Raw genomic sequence first — 22617 nt, forward strand, 5'->3', positions numbered from 1 at the left:
ATAAAAGCAGACTCAGTTTCTACAAATTTATATACTAAATATCTACACTTACAAATTCCTTTCAGTTATCTTCACATAACACTAATTCGATTTGTATCTGGTTATCAGTTATACATCTAGGCCATAGAATACTTATCTGAAGCCTTGTGAGTCTACACAAACATTTCCACCACCTTCTAGAAAGAAATGTGGTTTCCTCATTACCACGAGATTAGTCACAGACCAAATCTTCCCATGTGCTCTTCTAATAGGCATGATGTTCTAGGACAACCTAATGTCCTTGTCAACTCTCTCTCATCTCCCTTATCATGTTTTCTAAGACTTGTGTATCCAACAAGAAATTTTGGAGATGAATGCCATCAAGGTAGGAAATAAAGGGGTTTTCAAGTCATTTATTTAGGGTTCCCACTAGCATAGTCCCACCATATGATCCACCCAATCCTTAAATTGGGGTCTAGTGCTATTTCAATTAATTATTAGATGATCATGGTGGGCCATAATTCCAAGTTAAATTTTATGAATCTTCATAGGATATTATTGGAGATACACGAGGAGACACCTCTTTTGCTAAAGGGTTAAGGAAGGATTCTGACTTCAATATTGAACCATCAACCATATCCTCAACATATCGAACCAACAATCAAGAAGACAACTGAGGTGAAGCATGGGCATCCTCTCTCACCCACGTTGTTTAGGATATATATCAATCTATGAATGCATCTAAACTCCACCAACTGTGCATCAATAAAATTTTGTGTTGCCCCACTGTCCACCAAGATGGATACACGTTGTCCCTGCACTGTGCCTCTGAGTGCCATAATTGCAAATTTGGGTTTTTCCATGTCAAAATTTTAATTCAAGACTAACCATGCATTGGAAGGCCATTAACACAATATTAAGACATTAAAAATGAATAATTGACATAATACCAAATACAATACATACATTGAGTTTTATCTCACAAGGTATCTATATGTTAATTGAGCAAGTTCACACGAAGAGAGAAAGGAAATGTCATGATACATTATTCAATTTGTAATCAAGAGCATCATATTGGATAAGGGAGAAGTACATTACAAGTCTGGTTTGCCCAATCCAATACTTTCACACATTGTTACTACTCTTAAAGGCATGTCATGATGGTTTACTAGTTTAACATCATGTACATTTAGTTGTGTCTATTAAAGGCATGTTAGTTCAATGACAAAACCAATGGTTTGTCAACTTCATAAGCTTAGTGAGTTATGTGTTAATCATATCAGTGAACAACATATTAGGTCAATTAGCTTAGTCATTGACATGCACATTCCATTGTCACTATTAATGACATGTTAGTTTTGATATTAACATGTATATTTTATTAACATTATCTAGCAGATTAATTGAATCAACATGCATGTTTGACTACACTTGTGGTAGATATGTTAGATAGATAAACACCATCAACAACATTTATGTTCAATTGCACATGTTAGAGGCATGACACAATGGTCACTTGATTAGTAACATGTACATTTTGGTTATCACTATTAAAGGTGTGTTAGGTTGGTTAACTTGATCAATGACTTGTATGTTTGGTTACAATTATTAAAGCCTCACTTGATTGTTTAATGTAGTAAATGGAGTGTAAGTCTAGTTACCATTTTCGAAGGCATGTTTTGTTGGTTAAATTAGTTAACATCATATACATTCAACTATGATTGTTAGAGCCATCCAAGGCTACTAAACCCATTTAAAGTAGTGCATAACATTGATGGGGGCTTGCTTATTGCATTGTGTGTGAGTATAGTGTGTTATCTTTTTGTAAGTTGAAGATTTTTAATTAATCAAAAAGTATCTACAAGGGCGTCAAAATGCATGTGGCCTCACCCCAAATAGGTTTGTTGACCAATGCTATTACCATGGTACTGACGAAAAGAAAAATACCATCTGGGAGACCCGCAGTCTTATAGGCCCTACATGCCAAAAAAGAAAAAGAACTAACAAGGCACTAGTTACCATAATTAGTCTAGCCCCATCCCTGGAGGAGGAGGTGGGCGGTAGAGATAGTGGACGTGAGTATAGTGTGCTATTATTCCCCCCCATGTGCCACGTGACAGGTTCACTCTCAATGGACTGAATTGCCTTCTTAAGGGGGTTTCTTATTGGATATGGGGCTACGTCTAAGTCTCAAGTGACTTTAATAGAATAAATTTAATTTAGTTGTGGTTGTTGAGCCAAAGGGGTGCTTTCACAACTTTTGAGACACTTCTACCATAAAGAAATGTCTCAAATCAAATAATCGTCACTTGCTTGTGTTCATCGAAGACATTTCAATCCAAACGAAAAATGTATGTCAAATGAAGTTAAATAGCCCAATGCTCATTGACCCACACCACCAAAATTTCTAAATTTATCTCCTTGCTTGTGTTTGTTGGGGTTCAACCAAATCCCCCCACCATAAGTCATTTACTCCACCATTACAGACACATGCATATCTCTAAAAAGCATGCCAAACTGAACCATTTTCATGCCTTACAAAAGAATTTCAAAACATTGTTACATTCGCACCGTAAAATATACATATTTGTAATCAAGATTTTCTAAAGTAATATATGGTACTCTTAATTACAATCTACTACTACTTTGACTACCTGTACCCTAGCCTTCAACCCCATTGAGATTCTTGTATGGATGTCATGACCCTCTCCATTTTGTAAATATTCTCTTAAATTGATCTTATAACACCCTCCATTAAAATCACTACATGGAGGTACATGAGAACCCTTTCCCTACCAAAGTGGACCAACAAGGACTCAGGACACTCTACTCACCCCAACCCAAGTGGGAGGAAATCCTAGCAACAAAAGGTAGGAACTTGCAAACCTTGGCGAGAACCATTCCCACTCTCTCAAATTCCCCAAGAAAGTGAAAAAAAAAATTCAATCAAAATGAAAAATTCCCAATCCACGGTGAGAAGGCTAGAAAAATTAAAAGAAATCAAATGTGACCACGCTGGTCAAATCACGGTTGTTGCATAGTGTTTCTTTTAAACCAAGTTAAAATTGGGATATTTCAGGAGGAGATCACAAGGCAAAACAAGGACTCTAAAGTGCACATCATGATGAGATTGAAGAAAGATGTGTGAGTTCTATCGCGACCTTCACGTAGCAGATTCAAACTTTGAACATCTCGATAATTCCCCAAGCCTGATCATTTAGTTTTTCGAATTCACTGCAACAATATCCCCTTCTGAGTTTCGTGGGAGAGCTACAAACTCAGGTGAGTAGATATGCGATTATCGAAAACTTATATTTGTTTATGTGTATTGCAATTATATTACTGATTGTCAGTGCAAATTCATTTTGCCCTTTTTCCATGTTATATGAATATGCACCCTGGGGTCCTTGTTATTTGCTAAAATATTTGAGAAATCCGTGATGGGTTTATCTCGTAACTCCCTTATATGTTTGTCTAATCCATGGATTTCATGTTTTATAGTTTCAGCATCCATTTATGAGAAGGTTTGTTGGAAAAAAAGTCTGTTGGGTTTGTGTGACTAATGTCAAGGGTTTTATTTGGCTGTCCTATTAATTTCTTGCTTAAATGCATACCATGCCCTTTGGATGTCTCAAGTTGTTCTTCATCCTCTGTATAACATGAGATGATTGCACTCTGGATGTTGTATGAAACATGATATCAAGTATTTTGTATTCCATCTATCTTTTCATAGCTCTAGTTCAATAAAAAGGGAGGAAACAACATTTCACTCTTTTACTCAAATCTACTCCTCCACGCTACTAAAGCATAGTTTTATTTGTTCGTCAAATTTTAAAACCCTCGATAGTTCAAGGGTTTCCAATTTGCACTCCGGCTTTCCATACAAATCTCGGGATCTATACTCCGTAGCTGAGCCGAGCCGAGCAATGGGCGTGATGGGGATGGGGTCTCCGATTACACCACAGGATGTGCTTTCATCTCTGATGAACAATGGCACATTTGATGCTTTCAGATCTGAAATCATCAACTAATTGAAGACCAATGTATGTATCTAATTCTTCTTCCATTGTATTTTCACCTTTCGATCACGGCCTGTTATTATTCTGTGAATCCATGGATTTCGAGGTCTTAATATAGCAATCAAGAATTATAATGTAAACCCTCTTCGTTTATGCTATAATCGAATACTCACAATAAGCATTAGATCATGCCATGTTATACATATTTGTGAGGGACTATATAATGAATGGCTCTCATGGACTTGCTTAACCTCTACTTGGGAAAATAATTTATTTTTAGCTCATGAGCTAAGAGACATTAGCAGTTTTTCTTATTATTCTTCTCCACACTTATAGATTGAGGAATTGGGAATAACAGATACAATAGCAACATTTTTTTTTTTAACTGGTGAAGTTCATGGCTCAGATGTAACTCCATGCTTATTAAAGATCCCCATTCTCATAGTGAGGTTTGCACTGTCTTCATAAATATCATTGGCCATCACATTCTATGGGGTTAGAATTTTGCGCTTTATGGTCCTGGTGACCTGGGGCACTCTTCAAATCATCCTCCCAGAAAAAATTCCAACAATTTTGCTCAAATGAGGGTGTATGAATGATAAAAGTATTTTTCCTTCATAGTTTATTTGAACACCTGTGTGAAATTTCTGTGCACGACATACATTTTGGACTACAGATATGAGTCCATCATCAGGAGAACTAAAGAGAAACCAGGACGATACGAAAACCTATAAATATGTAATCAATTTAGTTAATCCAGGTACAAGGTCACTCAATCCTAATGTGCTTTCAGAATCTTAATTAATTATTTTAAATTGGGTTATTATGTGTTTCCTTACTATCAAGGATGTGAATTGCTAGTGCCCAAAAATGATGAAGTTTTTTTTTTTTCCAAACTCGATGGTTTCCCAATTACAGAATTTTTCGAGTCCAAATTGATTCCTCAGTCTGGATCTTCTTTTGTGAAATTTGAGTGGAGCAACACCTCTGAGTCTGATTAGGCTCTGAATTGTCACCATTTGTTTTGCAAGTATGACTGAGACTCTCAGGTCATTTGTTTATAGTAGACAAAAATAAAATGAGTACTCAGACTCTCAGTTCATTTATAGAAGACAAAAAGAAGCCAAGTTTAGGTTGGGCCAGTCTTTATATTAGTAGATTAGATGTAGATATATTAATAGATTAGATCTAGATTATATTATTCTTTTGTGAAATTTGTGTGGAGTAGCACCTCTGAGTCTGATTAGGCTCTGAATTGTCGCCATTTGTTCTGCAAGTATGACTGAGACTCTCAGGTCATTTGTTTATAGTAGACAAAAATAAAATGAGTACTCACACTCTCAGGTCATTTATAGAATACAAAAAGAGGCCAAGTTTAGGTTGGGCTAATATTTATATTAGTAGATTAGATGTAGATATATTAATAGATTAGACGTAGATTATATGGAAGAAGTATCGATCATTCACAATGGGATTGTAAGATGGGTTCCCCAAAGTGGCTTCTATCTTCAACCCCTTCCCATGAGGTTTGAACTTGTAACCTAACATGGACTAAACCCCATGCAAACCAACTGGTCTACACCTCATGGGTTAAAAAGAACATCCACAAACATAATAGGCATGCCACTAACATAATAATTGAATAGTTACAACGATGATATGCTTGTTGACTTCGTAGTCAATAGTTAATTATACTTAGTTGAGACAATTATTTTCTTCTCCTCACATTTAAGATTAATTGTGAAGTTTTGTTTATGAGAACATTAATGTTCTTTCATGAAGACAATCCTTATCCCACAAAGAGAGACTTTGATATACCAATTTGGTGTTTGTGTGGGCCATAACCTTAAAAATAGATTATTATTATTATATAAAGATTCTTTGGTAGGGTATGTATATTTAGGTATACTTTAGTAGCAAAAAATTATTACTAAGAGGCTCAAACCCACATAACATCTTGGTTTGTCTTGGCCATAACCTTAAAAATAAATTATTATTATATAAATATTCTTTGGTAGAGTATGTAAACCTCCATATACTTTGAACCCTCAACCTTTGGGCTCATGCTAAATCATAAGTTGTTCATACATTTGGATTGTAGGTTGTTGGATATACTCATGTTGTTATAATATTAACCAAAAGATTTGATCACAGCCTTAAATTGATCCAACATTTAATAATTCACCATAACTAATAATAATAATAATTTATTTTTGAAACCACAATCAAGTGAGTGACCAAATTAGTATATAAGAAACTTGGTTGTAAGACAAAGGAGAATTCAAATGTTATTAACCATTAAACACATATTTTTCACAAATAACAAGATGTTTCTCAACCCACACCTTGATAGACACAGATCCCCAATACATATCACACCGTTTTTCAATTCACCGATGAAATTTTCAATAGAAGTGATCGGTGAAGGAACTTTAAATTTCTTAGAAGTGTCGTGTCTCGAATATTATTTATGAATGAAAGTTTTATCATCCTTGAAAACAAGAGGTCGAAAGTCAGAAACTAGCCAGGTGATCGGGATGGGGTCTCTGGTTCCACCACAATATGTGCTTTCAACTCTGGTGAATGATGGCACCTTCGATGCTCTGAGATCGAAAATCATCAACCAACTCAAGACCAATGTATGTCTCTAATTATTCTTCCGTTGTGTTTTCCCCTTTCGATGACAACCTGTTATTGTTGTGGGAATCCACAATGTGTGTGCTTCGTGGATATGTCTTGATGTAGCCATCAAGCATTATAGCAATCCCTCTTTATTTACGTTGTAATTACGTCATAAGTCGTTCCCCTTTGAAATCAACTCTCCTCTAAAGGTACGTGTACATTCATGGGTCATTGATTTAGGTGTTTGTTAAAATTGGAAACTAGGGCCAAACTCCATGTGGATCATCTTATTAATAGCAGCTGATATTTTTCTTGGATCCCTCTCATCAAGAGGGGTAGGATTGATATAAATATCATCCAATTCTGATAAGTATTCATGGAGATATGAGTTTATTTGTGTTATGGGACAATTCATCAAGGTCGGCCAACAACCAAATAAACCCCTCATGTGCTCAACGTTTTAGTATAAATATAAGAGGTCCTCAAGTCATTTGGACTCACTCACACTCTTGTGATCTCTCTCTTCATTATGTTTTGGGTTTTATGAAAGAGAGATCTATAGGGAGTGCCCTAGTCTAATATGTTGTCCTAATGAAGATCAAATCATAGCCATGGAAGTAAAGGTTATACACTGCCCTAGAAGACATGCACTAGACCCTAACGATGTCATGGAGGAGTCCTATACAAAGCTTCTTATACACTACCATGGAGAGGCCTAATTACAATCAGGGAGTAGCCCTAGACGTGGAGGACAAAGGGTCTTCTAGGAGTGTCTACGCTAATATAATTTATAGTCAAATGCAGTCACGAAACACAATTAGGAGAGGCTGAACATAGGTCTATCAGATACCCTAAGACGTTGTCCTTAAATTCCCTAAGCATTTTCCTGGGAGAAGTCATCTAGATGCAAAGGAAATAGGGTCTTGTTATGCCCTAACCACAGAAAATAGGAGGACTAATGCAACCCTCTAAATACAGTTGAATGATTGTATAGAGGAGACCTAACTCTATGGAAGACATGCCTTAAAAGCTGGCAAGAAAGCGCAGTCAATGTATGGTCCAATATTCACTTATGGAGAGCACAAATCTACTGATGTATGAGGCTCTAAACCACAGTCTCAAGATGTCTCTATGGTGCCCTAGGATGCAGTCATATATGCTGCAACAGGAGGCATGTATATGCAATAAAGGAGAGGCCTTAATCCATAGTAAAAGGGAGCATCTAGCCACTATCAAGGAGACCTAAGAAGAGGCTCCTATCTGTTGTCCTTAAATTGCCCTTAACACTGACCAAGGTGAAGCCATCGTAGAAAAGAGAAACCCTAGCAAAAATGAGGAGGCCTAGCCACAGGCTTATGGAAGACCCATGAACTGTCTCTCATCCACAGCTAGAAGGGTTGCTAAGTCACAACCGAAGGAAGCTTCATCATAGCTATAGGTGACAGCTCACTATTGTAGATGTTAGTACTATGATAAAGGTTGTTCTAGGTATGAGAATTCTTGCAACTGGAAGTCACAGTCATAAGGTAAACTTGTGTGATGAAGGAGTCTACACTCAGACTTATCTCAGACCATGTAGGGCTGGCTTCAAATGATTGGATGCTAACATTCTGAAGCACTGATGATTATAATAATATTTACTTCTGTGTTGATATGTGCTAGGCCATAGGCCATAGCATCATAGCATGGGTATCTTAGAGCTGCTCTATTGGTCAGCGATTATGAAGGAAGATTAATACAGCCACAGGTGCCCTCATCAAACCAACAACTCTTTACTCTCAAGGGACATGCTACAGTTCTATCATTGATTGAAGACTATCATGGAAATTCAGGATTTCATTTTAGATTAGTGATCATTAACAGAATGATGGACCTACTGTTGTTTTCATAAAATCTCAGATTTATGTATATGTACTCTCTCTCCCTCTAATGAACTATTGAAGAACATATAAGAAGAATTAATCAAGGGTTTCCGCACATTGGGGTTTGTCCCTGGCTAGTGCCACATCTTATGTCCTCTTGTCTTGGCTTGTCTTCTGTGATTTATGTTTATGTTCTACCTGTATTTTACTTTAATGTTGATGTGATTGCTAATCTGGAAAAGATATTGAGCTAACTGTGAAAATTGAAATAAATTGCTCTAAGTGTAGAAAATACCTAAACTTAACAGTGTTAGAGGATTAAAATAGTTTCAACCATCGAATTAATTAGATCAGTATTAAATTAGTTAAAATTATATTAAATTAGTTACAGGATGACCACCCTTGCTCGACACTACGTCTTGCTCAGCTTGACCCTTGTTCAGCACTACTACTTCCAAGTGCTTCGACTCGACCACACTTGCTTAGCAAGAGGAATGAATTCATATGTTCTAGGTAAGAAGGTAAGAAACTTAGTATCCCCAACTATTTGCGTTCTTGTTACCTGTCCCTTGATTCAACCAACTCTTGTTACCTGTCCCCAATTCAACCCACTGGCGTCTTGATGCGAGAGGGATTTTTTAATTTTCTTGGCAATGTATTCTACCCGACCAGTGCTCCTCTCAGATTTATTCCAAGAAACTCTTGAATCTTGTTGCCAATTTTGGGTATGGCTATATAACTCACACTCGGATTTGACCCACTCTTGTTACCTATCCCTGGATTTGACCCACTGACGTCTTGATGCGAGAGGGTTTCTGGAACATTCTTAGCAATGTATTTTGTCCGACCAGTGCTCCTCTTAGATTTATTGCAAGAAACTCCTGAATCTTATTGCCGATCTTGGGTATGGCTGTATAACTCACAAATTTTGTGATGCCATCAGCTTCATCTCTCAGATCCTTAGAGATTGGATTTTAGAGGCAATTATTCAAGTCTGAAACTATTGATGCTACTATGCTCTTTTTTATTACTTTGGTAAGTTGAAGTTCCCTGTTTCTGGCTTCGTCTGCCCTTCAAGATTGGGTTTTAATTGTCCATTCCACCTGGTTTTATCTGCTTGGAGGACTTTGTTAGTAATTTAATATTCTTTTCAGAGTTTAAGCAATGGAGAAGTGGTTTTGTCAATTACTATGTGTGTAATCATGTGACAAGGTGTTGCAAAATTTTGCCAGAGAGAGTTGAGAAAGGGAAAACCCAATTGGCAGGTATGACAATTGATGTAGATTTTGGGCACTATAAGGTTCTAATAGTAATATTTGTTGGTGGGAAAACATCAAATGATCAGCCCCTACATAAACTGTTTGCTGATGTGCATGATTGAAGGATTGATCAATGGAAGAGAGCCAAAAAGAAGTCTCCTCTCACCAAGCTTGTTCCTGGATCTATATTTAACAAGGGAGAGCTATGCAGGTGAATTTATGCTTTAAGTTGATATTTTTAATAACATTGATAGCAGGGAAAGATGAAAACATTTATCTACTACCATTCCCTTCATCTTCAAGATGACTTGCATGAAGTTCTTAACTAGGTCATTATATTCCTCAGTGGGAAGAACTTACTGTTGAGGAGAAGATCTTCAATCTGAAGGGTATAGCAATAAATCTAATTCTAATGTTTAGCTCTAGAAAATTACAAGGCTTGGTTGTTCTTCATTTGGCATTGGGTCGTTATCCAAGAATGGTCCATTTCATTAATGCATATAAAATTCTATACATAGAATCCCTACCAGTTGGTTTATAGTAAGTCTACAAAGGAAAATTGTCTTTGTCTTTTATTCCACTGATGCATGAAGTCAAGATATGATCTGATTTAATATTTTTTTGTTGGATTACAGATTGGCAACCCACTGCTTGATTTCTTCACAGATTTTAACGCAAGGGCGGAGTTCCTGTGGTCACATGGCCTTATTTCTTGACTCCACATATAATATTATGAAAAATGGTTGCAACTACACTCCCTATGTGGATGAGTATTACCGAGGCACTGTTTCTTCGACCTGTGAAGAAGTGTACTCAATAGTGAGGATGGAGGTTAGCCAATACATTGATAGATATGACATCACACTAGACATCTGTCTATCATCTCTTGACACCCAGAAGTCTAAGATGAGTTGAGGTAAAGTAGGTAAAGTTTTGTTGAGCAATAAAGCTTGTAATTATTTATAATTTTTTGTTTATTTGACTAACATTTGGTTTACAAAGGTTAAAGGGTAAGGTAGATTGAGTTTTTTTAATTATTAATAAATTTTAAAACTAAAATTAACCTTTAGGAATCCCTAAACCCACCATTTTCAACAACTTTCTTATAGATAAATGATCATTTGATTAACATCTGGTTGACAGATCTATCTATTAGGTAAATGGTCATTTAGTTCAAATCTTGTAGACACTTTTGATGAGTGGTTGATCTATAGTGTGAAATTTTTAATTCATTCTATTTGTGACTTCCAAGTATTGATATTACATATCCATGCATCATAGTGCAACATTTTTTACTTCATTTAGGGCTGTTAACTTATAATTGTAAATATTTATGAATTATGGATATGGAAAACCTACCATGGCAGTATGTCATCGAAGGACATTTTTACTTCATAAAAGGCTGCTAATTTATAATTGTAAAAAAATTAAGTGTTTTCAATTTCTATTTTAATGGCACTGTAAAGGGGAGGTTAGGTGAGGGTTTTTCAATTATTGACACAGGTTTCTAAATTAAAATCAACTTTATGAGTCTATAAATGCATTGTTTTCAACAATTATTTTAGGTAAATGACCATGCAGTTAACATCTGATTGACAAATTTAGGTGGGAGCTTGGCATATCTAGAATCAAATTGATCCATGGTGAAAACATTCCAATTCAAACATGTGAACGCCAATATTGATACAGAGTGTCTTCCTTGGGATTAGTTTTTCTATATAGCCATCCTTGGAATTATTCCCTGTACTCAGTAACTTTTATAAATCACCTGTATGTATTAAATTCAAAGCACAACACCTGGTAATCTGGGGCCTGTCAAACATTGCCTCCTAATCTGTGATTAAGAAAAGAAAGGTTGTTAAAGTTATTTGTGTCATGCCTTGCCTCACTTTTCAGCCTTTATTAATCGAGTGGTAACTTGTTACTTGCCAAGCAGCTTGGAGATCCAACTGGTTTTAATATAAAAGTTTGTGTGTGGAATCTTGCAACAAAGCCAGAAGAAGTGAAAGATTCTTAGATAAAAACATGGTTCTATACCCATTTTGACAATTTATGATCAGTGTTGAATAGTATTATGTTCCTTCAGATACAAAGTTAGGATCTGTAGAGCATCACAATGTGTCTTCAAGATGCATGGTCTTCAATGGCTAGCCATTCTAGTCTTCTTAGTCTCAAAAGTCTTATCGGCTCTAGAAAGTGATATTGTAGATAGGCTGCCTAGAGAGCCAGCTATGACCTTCAAGCAATATGCTGGTCTATCACAATGGATAAAAATAGTGGTCAAGCTCTATTCTATTACTTTGTAGAAGCTGAGACAGACTCAAATTTTAAGCCTTTGGTTGTATGGCTCAATGGAGGCTAGTTGAACTAGCAACTTCTGCAATTTTTTGGCATTTTAATGTTGTTTAATGGTATAGAAAACTTGATAAAATATGGACGAAAGAGAATTAATTTGTTTAGGGATAAGTGATGATTAAAATATGACTCTGTCTTTTGTCAAACTAAAAGCATTGCTAGTCTTGAAAGCACATATCCAAACTTCCAACTGAACATGATAAGCTATAATTCAAGAGAAAAACTACATATGGTGCTATAAATATATGTGTCTTTCTAAGGCACTCAAGTCCTCAAGTTTTAATCCTGAGAATTCAATGTCCATCCACTAAATCTCTCCTTTGGTCTTAATGTTTTAAATGCTGATTATTAATACATATTTAAAAGTCATGTTCAATGCTTGAGAGGTACATGTACATTGAACAAAGAAGGAACATGTAATTTTACATAGCTCATGTATATCCATAGTATATATGTAGTCGGTAGAGAAATCCTTTAAGAGAATAGTACATAAGCCCCTGACTCTTTTCATAAATTTTATTGTAACTTGTAATAGGTTTCCCGGAGTTTATTAACATCTTTTATTCTACTTATCATGTTTGGCTCTGGAAAATTAGAAGGACTTGTTGTTCTTCATTCGGCGTTGGGGCGCTATGAGAGAATGGTCCATTTCATTAATGCATAAAAAATTCTATACGTAGAATCCCTACCAGTTGGTTTATAGTAAGTCTACAAAGGAAAATTATATTTGTCTTTTATTCTGCTGATGCATGAAATCAAGATATGATCTAATTTAATATTTTTTTATTGGGTTACAGATTGGCAACCCACTGCTTGATTTCTTCACAGATTTTAACACAAGGGTGGAGTTCCTATGGTCACATGGCCTTATTTCTAACTCCACATACAATATTATGAAAAATGGCTGCAAATGCACTTGCTATGTGGATGAGTATTACCGAGGCACTGTTTCTTCGACCTATGAAGAAGCATACTCAATACTGAGCATGGAGGTTAGCCAATACATTGATAGATACGACGTCACACTAGACTTCTGTCTATCATCTCTTGACACCCAGAGGTATAAGATGTTGGGAGTTGAAGTAAAGTAGATAAAGTTTTGTTGAGCAATAAAGCCTGTAATTATATATAATTTTTTTGTTTATTTGACTAACATTTGGTTTTAAAAGGTTAAAGGTAAGGTAAAAGAGAGTTTTTTTAATTATTAATAAATTTTAAAACTAAAATTAACCTTTAGGAGTCCCTAAATCCAATGTTTTCAACAATTTTTTTATAGATAAATTATCATTTGATTAACATCTAGTTGACAAAGCCATCTATTAGGTAAATGGTCATTTAGTTCAAATCTGGTAGACACTTTTGGAGTGGTTGATCTATAGTGTGAAATTTTTAATTCATTCTATTTGTGACTTCCAGGTATTGAATACTACATATCCATGCATCATAGTGCAACATTTTTGACTTCATGCAAGGTTTTTAACTTATAGTTGTAAATATTTATGAATTATGAATATGGAAAACCTACCATGGCAGTATGCCACCGAAGGGAATTTTGACTTCATAAAAGGATGCTAATTTATAATTGTAAAAAAATTAAGTGTTTTCAATTTCTATTTTAATGGAGCAAAAAAGGGGGAGGCTAGGCGAGGGTTTTTCAATTATTGACACAGGTTTTTAAATTAAAACCAACTTTATGAGTCTATAAATGCACTATTTTCAACAATTATTTTGAGGAAATGACGATGTAATTAACATATGATTGACAAATTTAGGTGGGAGCTTGGCATATCTAGAATCAAATTGATCCATGGTGAAAACATTCCAATTCAAACATGTGAATGCCAATATTGATACAAAGTGTCTTCCTTGGGATTAGTTTTTCTATATAGCCATCCTTGGAATTATTTCCTCTATTCAGTAACTTCTATAAATCACCTGTATGTATTAAATTCAAAGTGCAACACCTGGTAATCTGGGGCCTATCAAACTTTTCCTCCTAATCTGTGATTAAGAAAAGAAAGGTTGTTAAAGTTATTTGTGTCATGCCTTACCTCAATTTTCAACCTTTCTTAATGGAGTGGTAACTCGTTACTTGCCAAGAAGCTTGAAGAGCCAACTGGTTTTAATATAAAAGTATGTGTGTGGAATATTGCAACAAAGGAAGAAGAAGTTCAAGCTTCTTAGATACAAACATGGTTCTCTACCCATTTTGACAGTTTATGATCAGTGCTGAATAGTGTTGTGTTCCTTCAGAGACAAAGTTTGGATCTGCAGAGCATCACAACGTGTCTTCAAGATGCATGGTCTTCAATGGCTAGCCATTCCAGTCTTCTTAGTCTCAAAAGTCTTATCGGGTCCAGGAAGTGATATTGTAGATAGGCTGCTCGGAGAGCCCGCTGTGACCTTCAAGCAATATGATGGGTATGTCATAGTGGATGAAAAGAGTGGCCGAGCTCTATTCTATTACTTTGTAGAATCTAAGACAGACTCAAATTTGAAGCCTTTGGTTGTATGGCTCAATGGAGGTTAGTTGAATTAGCAACTTCTGCATTTTTTGCCATTTTCATGTTGTTTAATGGTATAGACAACCTGATAAAATATGGATGAAAGAGATTTAATTTGTTTAGGGCTAAGTGATGATTAACATATGACTCTGTCTTTTGCCAAACTGAAAGCATTGTTGGTCTTGAAAGCATAGACACAAACTTGCAACTGAACAGATAAGCTATAATTTAGGAAAAAAAACTGCATATGGTGCTATAAATATATGTGGCTTTCTAAGGCACTCAAGTCCTCAAGTTTTAATCCTGAGAATTCAATGTCCATCCATTGAATCTCTCCTTTGGTCTCAATGTTTTAAATTTTGATTATTAATACATATGTAAAAGCCATGTTCAATGTTCGAGAGGTACATGTACATTGAACAAAGAAGGAACATGTAATTTTACATAGCTGATGTATATCCATAGTATATTTATAGAAGGTAGAGAAACCTCTTAAGAGAATAGTACGTAAGCCCTTGACTCTTTTCATAAATTTTATTGTAACTTGTAATAGGTTTCCTAGAGTTTATTAACATCTTTTATTCTACTTATCATGTTTGGCTCTGGAAAATTACAGGGCCTGTTTGTTCTTCATTCGGCATTGGGGCGCTATCTGAGAATGGTCCATTTCATCCCAGGGGAGGCAAATTGATTATGAATGAGTACAACTGGAACAAAGGTATGGGTGCTAATATTTGATTTCTAGTACTTGTATGATATAAGCATCCTTCTTAATGTAATGATTACCAATAGTTCAGAAGAATGTACTATATTTCTCAAGTTACTGCCTGTTTGCTTTGTGTAGAAGAAAACATGCTTTATCTAGAGACTCCCGCTAGAGTTGGATTTTCCTATTCTAATGATACATCATACTATTTGGGTGAAAATGATGCTAAAACAAGTATCAAATATCATTGGCCAGATGTAAATTATATGATAAAACTTTCTACAATACCTTTGTATGTCACAATAATCTGATTGTCTAATTTTCTTGCAGTAGAGGACAACTTGCTATTTCTCCATGGTTGGTTTGACAAGTTTCTAGAGTATAGGACTAGATATCTATATTTAACAGGGGAGAGCTATGCAGGTGAAATTATTCTTTAAGTTGAGATTTTTACTAAAACTGATAGTAGGGAAAGATGAAAACATTTATCATTTGTCATTCCCTTCATCTTCAAGCTGACTTGTATGAAGTTCTGAACCAGGTCACTATATTCCTCAGTGGGTAGAACTTATTATTGAGGAGAATATCTTCAATCTGAAGGGTATAGTGGTAAGTCTAATTCTACATTTGTGGAAAGCTTTTTAGCAATATCTTGTACAATTATTCTTTGAAAATGCATTTTTGGATTAACCAATTTGAGAGACAAAGTTTGTTGAGATTTCTTTTGTCCTTCTCAGAAGATACTGACTTTCATTTTTGTCTGTCTATGGTGATACTATAGCTATTTTCATTATTGTTGGTAAAGTAAGGGATCCAATTTAAATGGTCAAAAGGTGCTTTAAATTGTATTTTTTTGGAAGATGTAAACCAACTATATTGTATGACAAGATTCTTCCAATATAAATAATGCATATAAAATTTTATACATAGAATCCCTACCAGTTGGTTTATAGTAAGTCTACAAAGGAAAACTGTCTTTGTATTTTATTCTAGTGGTGCATGAAGTCAAGATATGATCTGATTTAATATTTTTTTGTTGGGTTACAGATTGGCAACCCACTGCTTGATTTTTTCACAGATGTTAAAGCAAGGGGGGAGTTCCTGTGGTCACATGGAATTATTTATGACTCCACATATAATATTATGAAAAATGGCTGCAACTACACTCGCTATGTGGATGAGTATTACTGAGGCACTATTTCTTCAAGGAGTTGGGACTGAAGGTTGTGGCCACCTTCAAAGTATTGAAGGGTAAAAATATTGTTAAAGAAGTGACAAGATCAAGATTAAATGGTCTGGTACAAGCTATTGAGAATATAAAATCAAGTTCATACATTTACAAATTGGTTGGTTTTTTTCATTTTCAGATTTTGTAAATTGATATCCTATCAATAAAGTGTTTTGTGTTTGAACATGAAATAAATGATCTGGTACAACCTATTGAGACTGTAAAATCAAGTTCATACATTTACAAATAAGTTGGTTTTTTTCATTTTCAGATTTTGTAAATTGATATCCTATCGATAAAGTGTTTTGTGTTTGAACATGAAATGCTACTATTTCTCAAATTGAGATGGTGTGTTGTCCTCAATTTATGCCTTACAACATTTCTTTTGCAACCTCTAGTGCCAATACTAGTTTAATACCAACACTAAGCATTAGACCATACTGTGTTATAGAGGGTCGTGAGGGACCATATGATGAATGGATTTCATGGACTTGCTTAACCTTTTCTAGGGTAGATAAATTATTTTTTTCCTGTGCATTGTTTAGGTCATAGTCTTGGCATGCTATGACTAAGATTGAGATTGAGGAACATTTCATTTTTCGCTGCCCCTTTTATTATGAGATCTAAGGATGGTTCCACCCTCTGTTTAGGGAGTCATGAACCCTTTCCAGTTTCTATTGGTATTCAAACCAATGCTACATATCTTTATATGTGCAAGAGGCTCTGAGAGTATGGTCCCAAATTTTCTAGCCACCCCCTAGACTATTGTCCACTCAGTTGATCACTTCTCTCTAGTGCTCCTCTCTGCTAGGGGACCTGAGAGACAGAATGTTAGCAACATGGCTCTTGATTCTAGATTAGTATGGGCTTATGAGATATTCCTACTTTCTAGAAACCCTAGTGTTATTGTTGTTATGGATCCCATTGCAGCAATTAGATGATGCCATCTAGGCCTTAGTGGTGGTAGTCCTTGTCTAGGTAGCAACATAGTGCACATTACATTTTATCTTCTAGCTCCTTTTTTGCAGAGTATGATGTTGGGAATTTCCTATATTCAACTTGAGATGTTAGGGAGCAAGTTTTAGTGGATCTTAATATTCTTGCTTTATTTATATTCTAGGTTCTAGGTCCATTTCTTTTAATCGATTTTCCTTTATCTATGATTAGTTCATCTTATATTAAAGCATGTGTTTGGTTTGTCATGTCAGAGCAGTACTTTAGTTTTTTTTTTTTCACTTTTGACATTCTGATTTTTTTCTTAGGAGCCATATTCTATGCTCCCACAAAAAAACAACACTAGCACTCAGTAGTGTTATTGACATTCTTTTGTTGTCATTTGTTGGATATAAATAAAATTACATTATCCTATTTTTATGTCTTGGGACCTATTTTGAGAATACTCAAGCACTTTTCTTGAAGGTATTGTGATTAATTTTTTCATGGAGATATTGCACAATATCTCCATGAAAAAAATCAAAGCTTGTGCTGTTTTGGATCTGTGACAAAGGTATTATGGCCATGATTAGGTTGCTTCATTTGAGCCTAACCAAGGCACACTTTTATCAAGGGGGGTTATGCATGAGTAGACAAGGGTTAAACCTCCTATTCAAGGCAGGGGATTTCTACTTGATTGAGGATATGATCATCAAGGCTAGGCTTACCTAGGACCTATATTTTTCTTGCTTTGTGTGAGGACAAAAGAATGGTAGTTCAAGTTATCAGTGCCCTTCACAGTTCTTCCATCTTTGTCCATATTCAATTTTTCTTGTCTATAGTTGTGTAAGTCAATGAGGTTTTAAGTTATGACAATGCTTCAAACCTTCAAGCCCCCTTCATTTCCTTGGAACAATTCTTAGCTCAATTATTTTAGAACTATATATGACTACATATTTGATTATATTAAAATCAGATTTGTTGGATTTATTTACTTATTTATTGTTGAGATTTTAATCACGGCTCTATGTCTTATTATCTCAGTGTTTTAGGTTTTATTTAGCAAATTTAAATCTTTGATTACTTTGATGAATTTCTTATATTTTTATCTTCTTCCATTGCCCATTAGGTTTGGCACTGGTCACTCTTAAATATGAGTTCAAGCATATGATTTTTTTTAGGAAACTCCTTTAGAGCTAGCATGTACTAGTTTTGGAGAGAGGGATTGTGCTATTAGCAAAGGTACCTTCTCTAAATGATCATTTGACCCCCTTTAGACTGATTTGGGATCAATTCAAGTGACAAGAATCCCCCAAATCTCCCCATGCGCAAACTCCAACACTCTACTTGCTTTCTTATCTTGGCTTGTGTCAACAATCCCCATGTTCTGCTCCTTGTCCAAACTTGCTAAACATATCCAACCTTCAAGTGAATAGTAGGTATACTAACAACCATCTCTAACCTACTTAGAAGAGAAAAATGTTGCAAACACAAATGTTAACCATTTCCAAAGTGATCCGACGTAAGTATCTCTATTTCTCACCATTTCATGTGAATCTACCACATCCTTTGGATTCTTCATTGCCACATCTTCGAACCTATACTATGAATGTTGTTCCACCCCCAAAGATATGATATTTTTGCCCCTTTTCTTCACCAAGTATCTGCCTGTTGTGAACACAACCTCTACATGCAGATTTTTCTCTGTAATTTGGCTAACAAAAAGTAATTTTCTACTTAGACTAGGAATATAAAGAACCGTTTTTGAACATAAACTTCTCATTGCTTGTTACTTGTAACTGTACATTCTCATGCTCTTCAACAACATGAGTTGCATAGGGTTGCATGTTATATGGTGAAAATATAAGCCTAAACATAGCAAACATCAACTACTAACTTTATAACTTTCTACTACAAATAAATTGTTGATATGAAAATTCCAACCTGAGAGAATGGGTTGGGTGCCATTCAAAGAGAATAGATATTGTAAGCAAAGGTATCAATGCATAGACTGAGCATATAACCACAGTGCTGCTTGTGAATTCCATGGCAATTTCTTTCTTTAGTATCAAAATCCCAGTGGAAAGTATGACACTTATTATGAAGCAAGTGCCCAGCATAGCTATAACCGAAAATATTGCAGTTTTAGGTCTCCTGGCTCCCAGCTCATTACCCACTCTTATACTACAAACAATATAAATACAACAATAAAGAAAAGAAATTTTTAGATACAACAAATGGGAAAAAAAAGTATACCATGCTATATAATGCTTTCCAAGGAGAAATCAAGTTCAACATTGCAATAAAACTATTGAACTTATGTGGATTGCAGATTTCCCCAATATCCGAGAATCCCAAGGTCAGGAGGGATCAATTGTTTGACCCTCTCTGGATGGTCAAATTTCGAGATATTCCCAGAATCTGCAATAGCCATAAAGATGCCCCAATAAAACAATATATGACTATAAATCATAAATGTATACCTTGTAGTTGTACTGAGACCCAACATTCCCATCAACTCCCAGTTGTAATAATTCATGCTGCATATATGTTCAAAACTTGGTACGTTAGAGATCTATTAACTGGCATAGTTGTCTAACTAAGTTGGGACAATGCATAGCCATGGAGCTTGTATTTGGCTTTAAATTAGTTATCTTTAAATGGGAAAGTCTCATACCAAATAGAAATGGAATCCAAAGCATCCTCTGCATTTGGCAGCAAACCTGATACAAGCACCAATACTTCAATGTACCATATTTCCAAACTGCAGAATGAGGTGTAGAACAAAACAAAACTTGTCAAAACAGGCTAAACTATTATGTAAACATCCAGACATAATTAAGATAATTTGTGTATCCTGCAAAGAGTATTAAGGCATACATTAACATAACAGTTGATGCTAGAGTTAACTTGAAGTATGACCAGAGTCCTGTGAAGGCCTTCAAGGTGAAGCTCGTCCATGTATGCCTGCAGTATGGGCTATAGAATATATACTAGAACCCACCAAGTCAAACTCATTGTTAGGGCTATCCCTAGCAGGCCAAATCCTAGCTTGTCTACTGCCACCCAGGTGACCAATATAAGGAATACACATGCCCCAACAACAATATTGTTGGGTTGTGTTATATTCTTTCCACGTAGTTAACAGGGGGTTTGAAGGGCACCCGGAACCCCATTTTATGGGGTCCGGGGTAGTGCCCAGTGAAAATTTTGGTTTTGGACCATATGTTAGGGTTGGCGGAACCACCTATGGTTTTGTGCATGATTTTCGCACATGTTTTTTGGATGCGATGGTTTTCGGTCCTTGGTATTGGACGCGATGGCTTTCGGTCCATGGTATTGGATGCTTCGACATGCATAAATATGTATTGTAACATTGAAAGGAACATAATGAAAAATCAAGCTGGTAGTCTCGGTTTTGGGATCTAGTGGGAAAATCTCTGTGTATATGTGTTATGCCCTCATATAGTTTATTTTTCTTTGTTTTAGAATTCATATGCAGGTAATTTCTGTAATTGTTAAGTAAAATTGACTCGGGGTTTGAGTAATGGTGGACATGGTTAATAGTAGTGGTTTTGGGCACATGGTATAATGTACCCATGGTATTATGGTATGTGGTATTGCATGTAATGGAGTCTATAAAAGGCTGGGAATACTTCTTTGTAATGTAGGCCTAGAGGTGAGCGGTGAAGGCTCACTTGGCCGGATTGGCCAAAGTTGTGGCCAATGCTAATGAGGTCTCATTGGGTTGGGGTTTTCCCTAGATTTGGGGTTTTCCTGGATAAATATTATGTGTATAATATTTATCTGTATTGTTTTTGGTTATTTTATTACTCCTCTCTATAAATATTGGAAATAATTTATCTCTCTACCGTAAACTTCTTAGCAATTGGTATCGAAGAAAAGTTGGCTTCAAAAGGACGTTTTTTTTTGCCAAGGGTTTGTAATGGACTGGTAGATAGAGAGATAATTAAGTTTTTCTTGCAGATCTGCATCAAAAGCCAGAGATTGTGAAGCAAAGTTTCACACTATTGTGTCATGAGAGATTTAGTAGATGAGGAGGATATGTGCACATGGATTAATTAATTGATGAACCATGTACCTGAAAAGAACGCCTAGATAACTCGGCAGTTAAGCTGCTGGTGACCCATGTAATTCAGTAGATGGGTTCTTTTTATATGGGCATTGATCTCAGATGTACAAAGACAGCAACAAAGGTATATATATATATTAGATATCATTTTTGGATTCAACTGCGTTAAGTAAGTCATTCACGTATGACTTGCTAAGGCATGGTAAGGCATGGTAAGGCATGCATACCCCTGGGTAATTACCGGTAAAGTTTGGTTTAGACCTAGGTAATAGGGGGATGTCAGTTAACAAATCCTGGGTAAAAACTTGGAAGGGTGTAATGGCTAGAGTGAGCAAGATTGTCTCACATGGCAGGTTTTGGCTGGATTTAGTCAAGGAACCCCAAGTCCAGTTTAAGGGGGAAATTGTTAGGTAAAATTGACTTGGGGTTTGAGTAATGGTTGACCTGGTTAATAGTAGTGGTTTTGGGCACATGGTATAGTGTACCTATGGTATTATGGTATGTGGTATTGCATGTAATGGAGCCTATAAAAGGCTAGGAATACTTCTTTGTAATGTAGGCCTAGAGGTGAGCGGTGAAGGCTCACTTAGCCGAATTGGCCAGGGTTGTGGCCAATGCTAATGAGGTCTCATTGGGTTTGGTTTTCCCCTAGATTTGGGGTTTTCCTGGATAAATATTATGTGTATAATATTTATGTGTATTGTTGTTGGTTATTTTATTACTCCTCTCTGTAAATCTTGGAAATAATTTATCTCTCTATCGTAAATTTCTTAACAAATATAGGCAAGAGTGGTACAGTGATGTGTGGTTTGACGGCAATCACATGGGCAAAGCTCGGGCAAACTGAAGTTCAAATCTCATTGAGTACAATGACCTACTGTGGTGGAAGCTAAAGGGGCGGATTCCCTAATCCCGTCTTAGCGGCATGTGAGTTTGCTCTTGCTAAAATCATAGGAACTTAGTATACCCGACTTGCAGGTGGTTGCCTATGCTCTTGGTGTTATAGTGGCAGATATGAGGTTTGATCTTGGGTCTCCCATAGATTAGGCCTAGCAGT

At 35.8% G+C, this 22617-nt stretch overlaps 1 long non-coding RNA gene and 1 pseudogene across 2 annotated transcripts; both read left to right on the plus strand.

Annotated features, from left to right (window-relative positions):
• Positions 1-3066: 3066 nt before the first annotated feature.
• Positions 3067-9945, plus strand: LOC149247800 (uncharacterized). The gene is made up of 2 exons (XR_016265661.1): positions 3067-3261; positions 9828-9945. It is a non-coding gene; the product is annotated as an uncharacterized LOC149247800 (long non-coding RNA).
• A 4329-nt stretch (positions 9946-14274) lies between these two features.
• On the plus strand, positions 14275-16527 carry LOC149247801 (serine carboxypeptidase-like 45; annotated as a pseudogene). The gene is made up of 6 exons (XR_016263678.1): positions 14275-14621; positions 15217-15318; positions 15445-15540; positions 15637-15729; positions 15848-15915; positions 16354-16527. The product of XR_016263678.1 is annotated as a serine carboxypeptidase-like 45 (transcript).
• Positions 16528-22617: the final 6090 nt, after the last annotated feature.

The sequence above is a fragment of the Pinus tabuliformis genome, chromosome 7 (genome assembly GCF_031772625.1).
Source record: "Pinus tabuliformis cultivar Carrire ecotype Pingquan chromosome 7, CPIR1, whole genome shotgun sequence".
NCBI lineage: Eukaryota > Viridiplantae > Streptophyta > Pinopsida > Pinales > Pinaceae > Pinus > Pinus tabuliformis.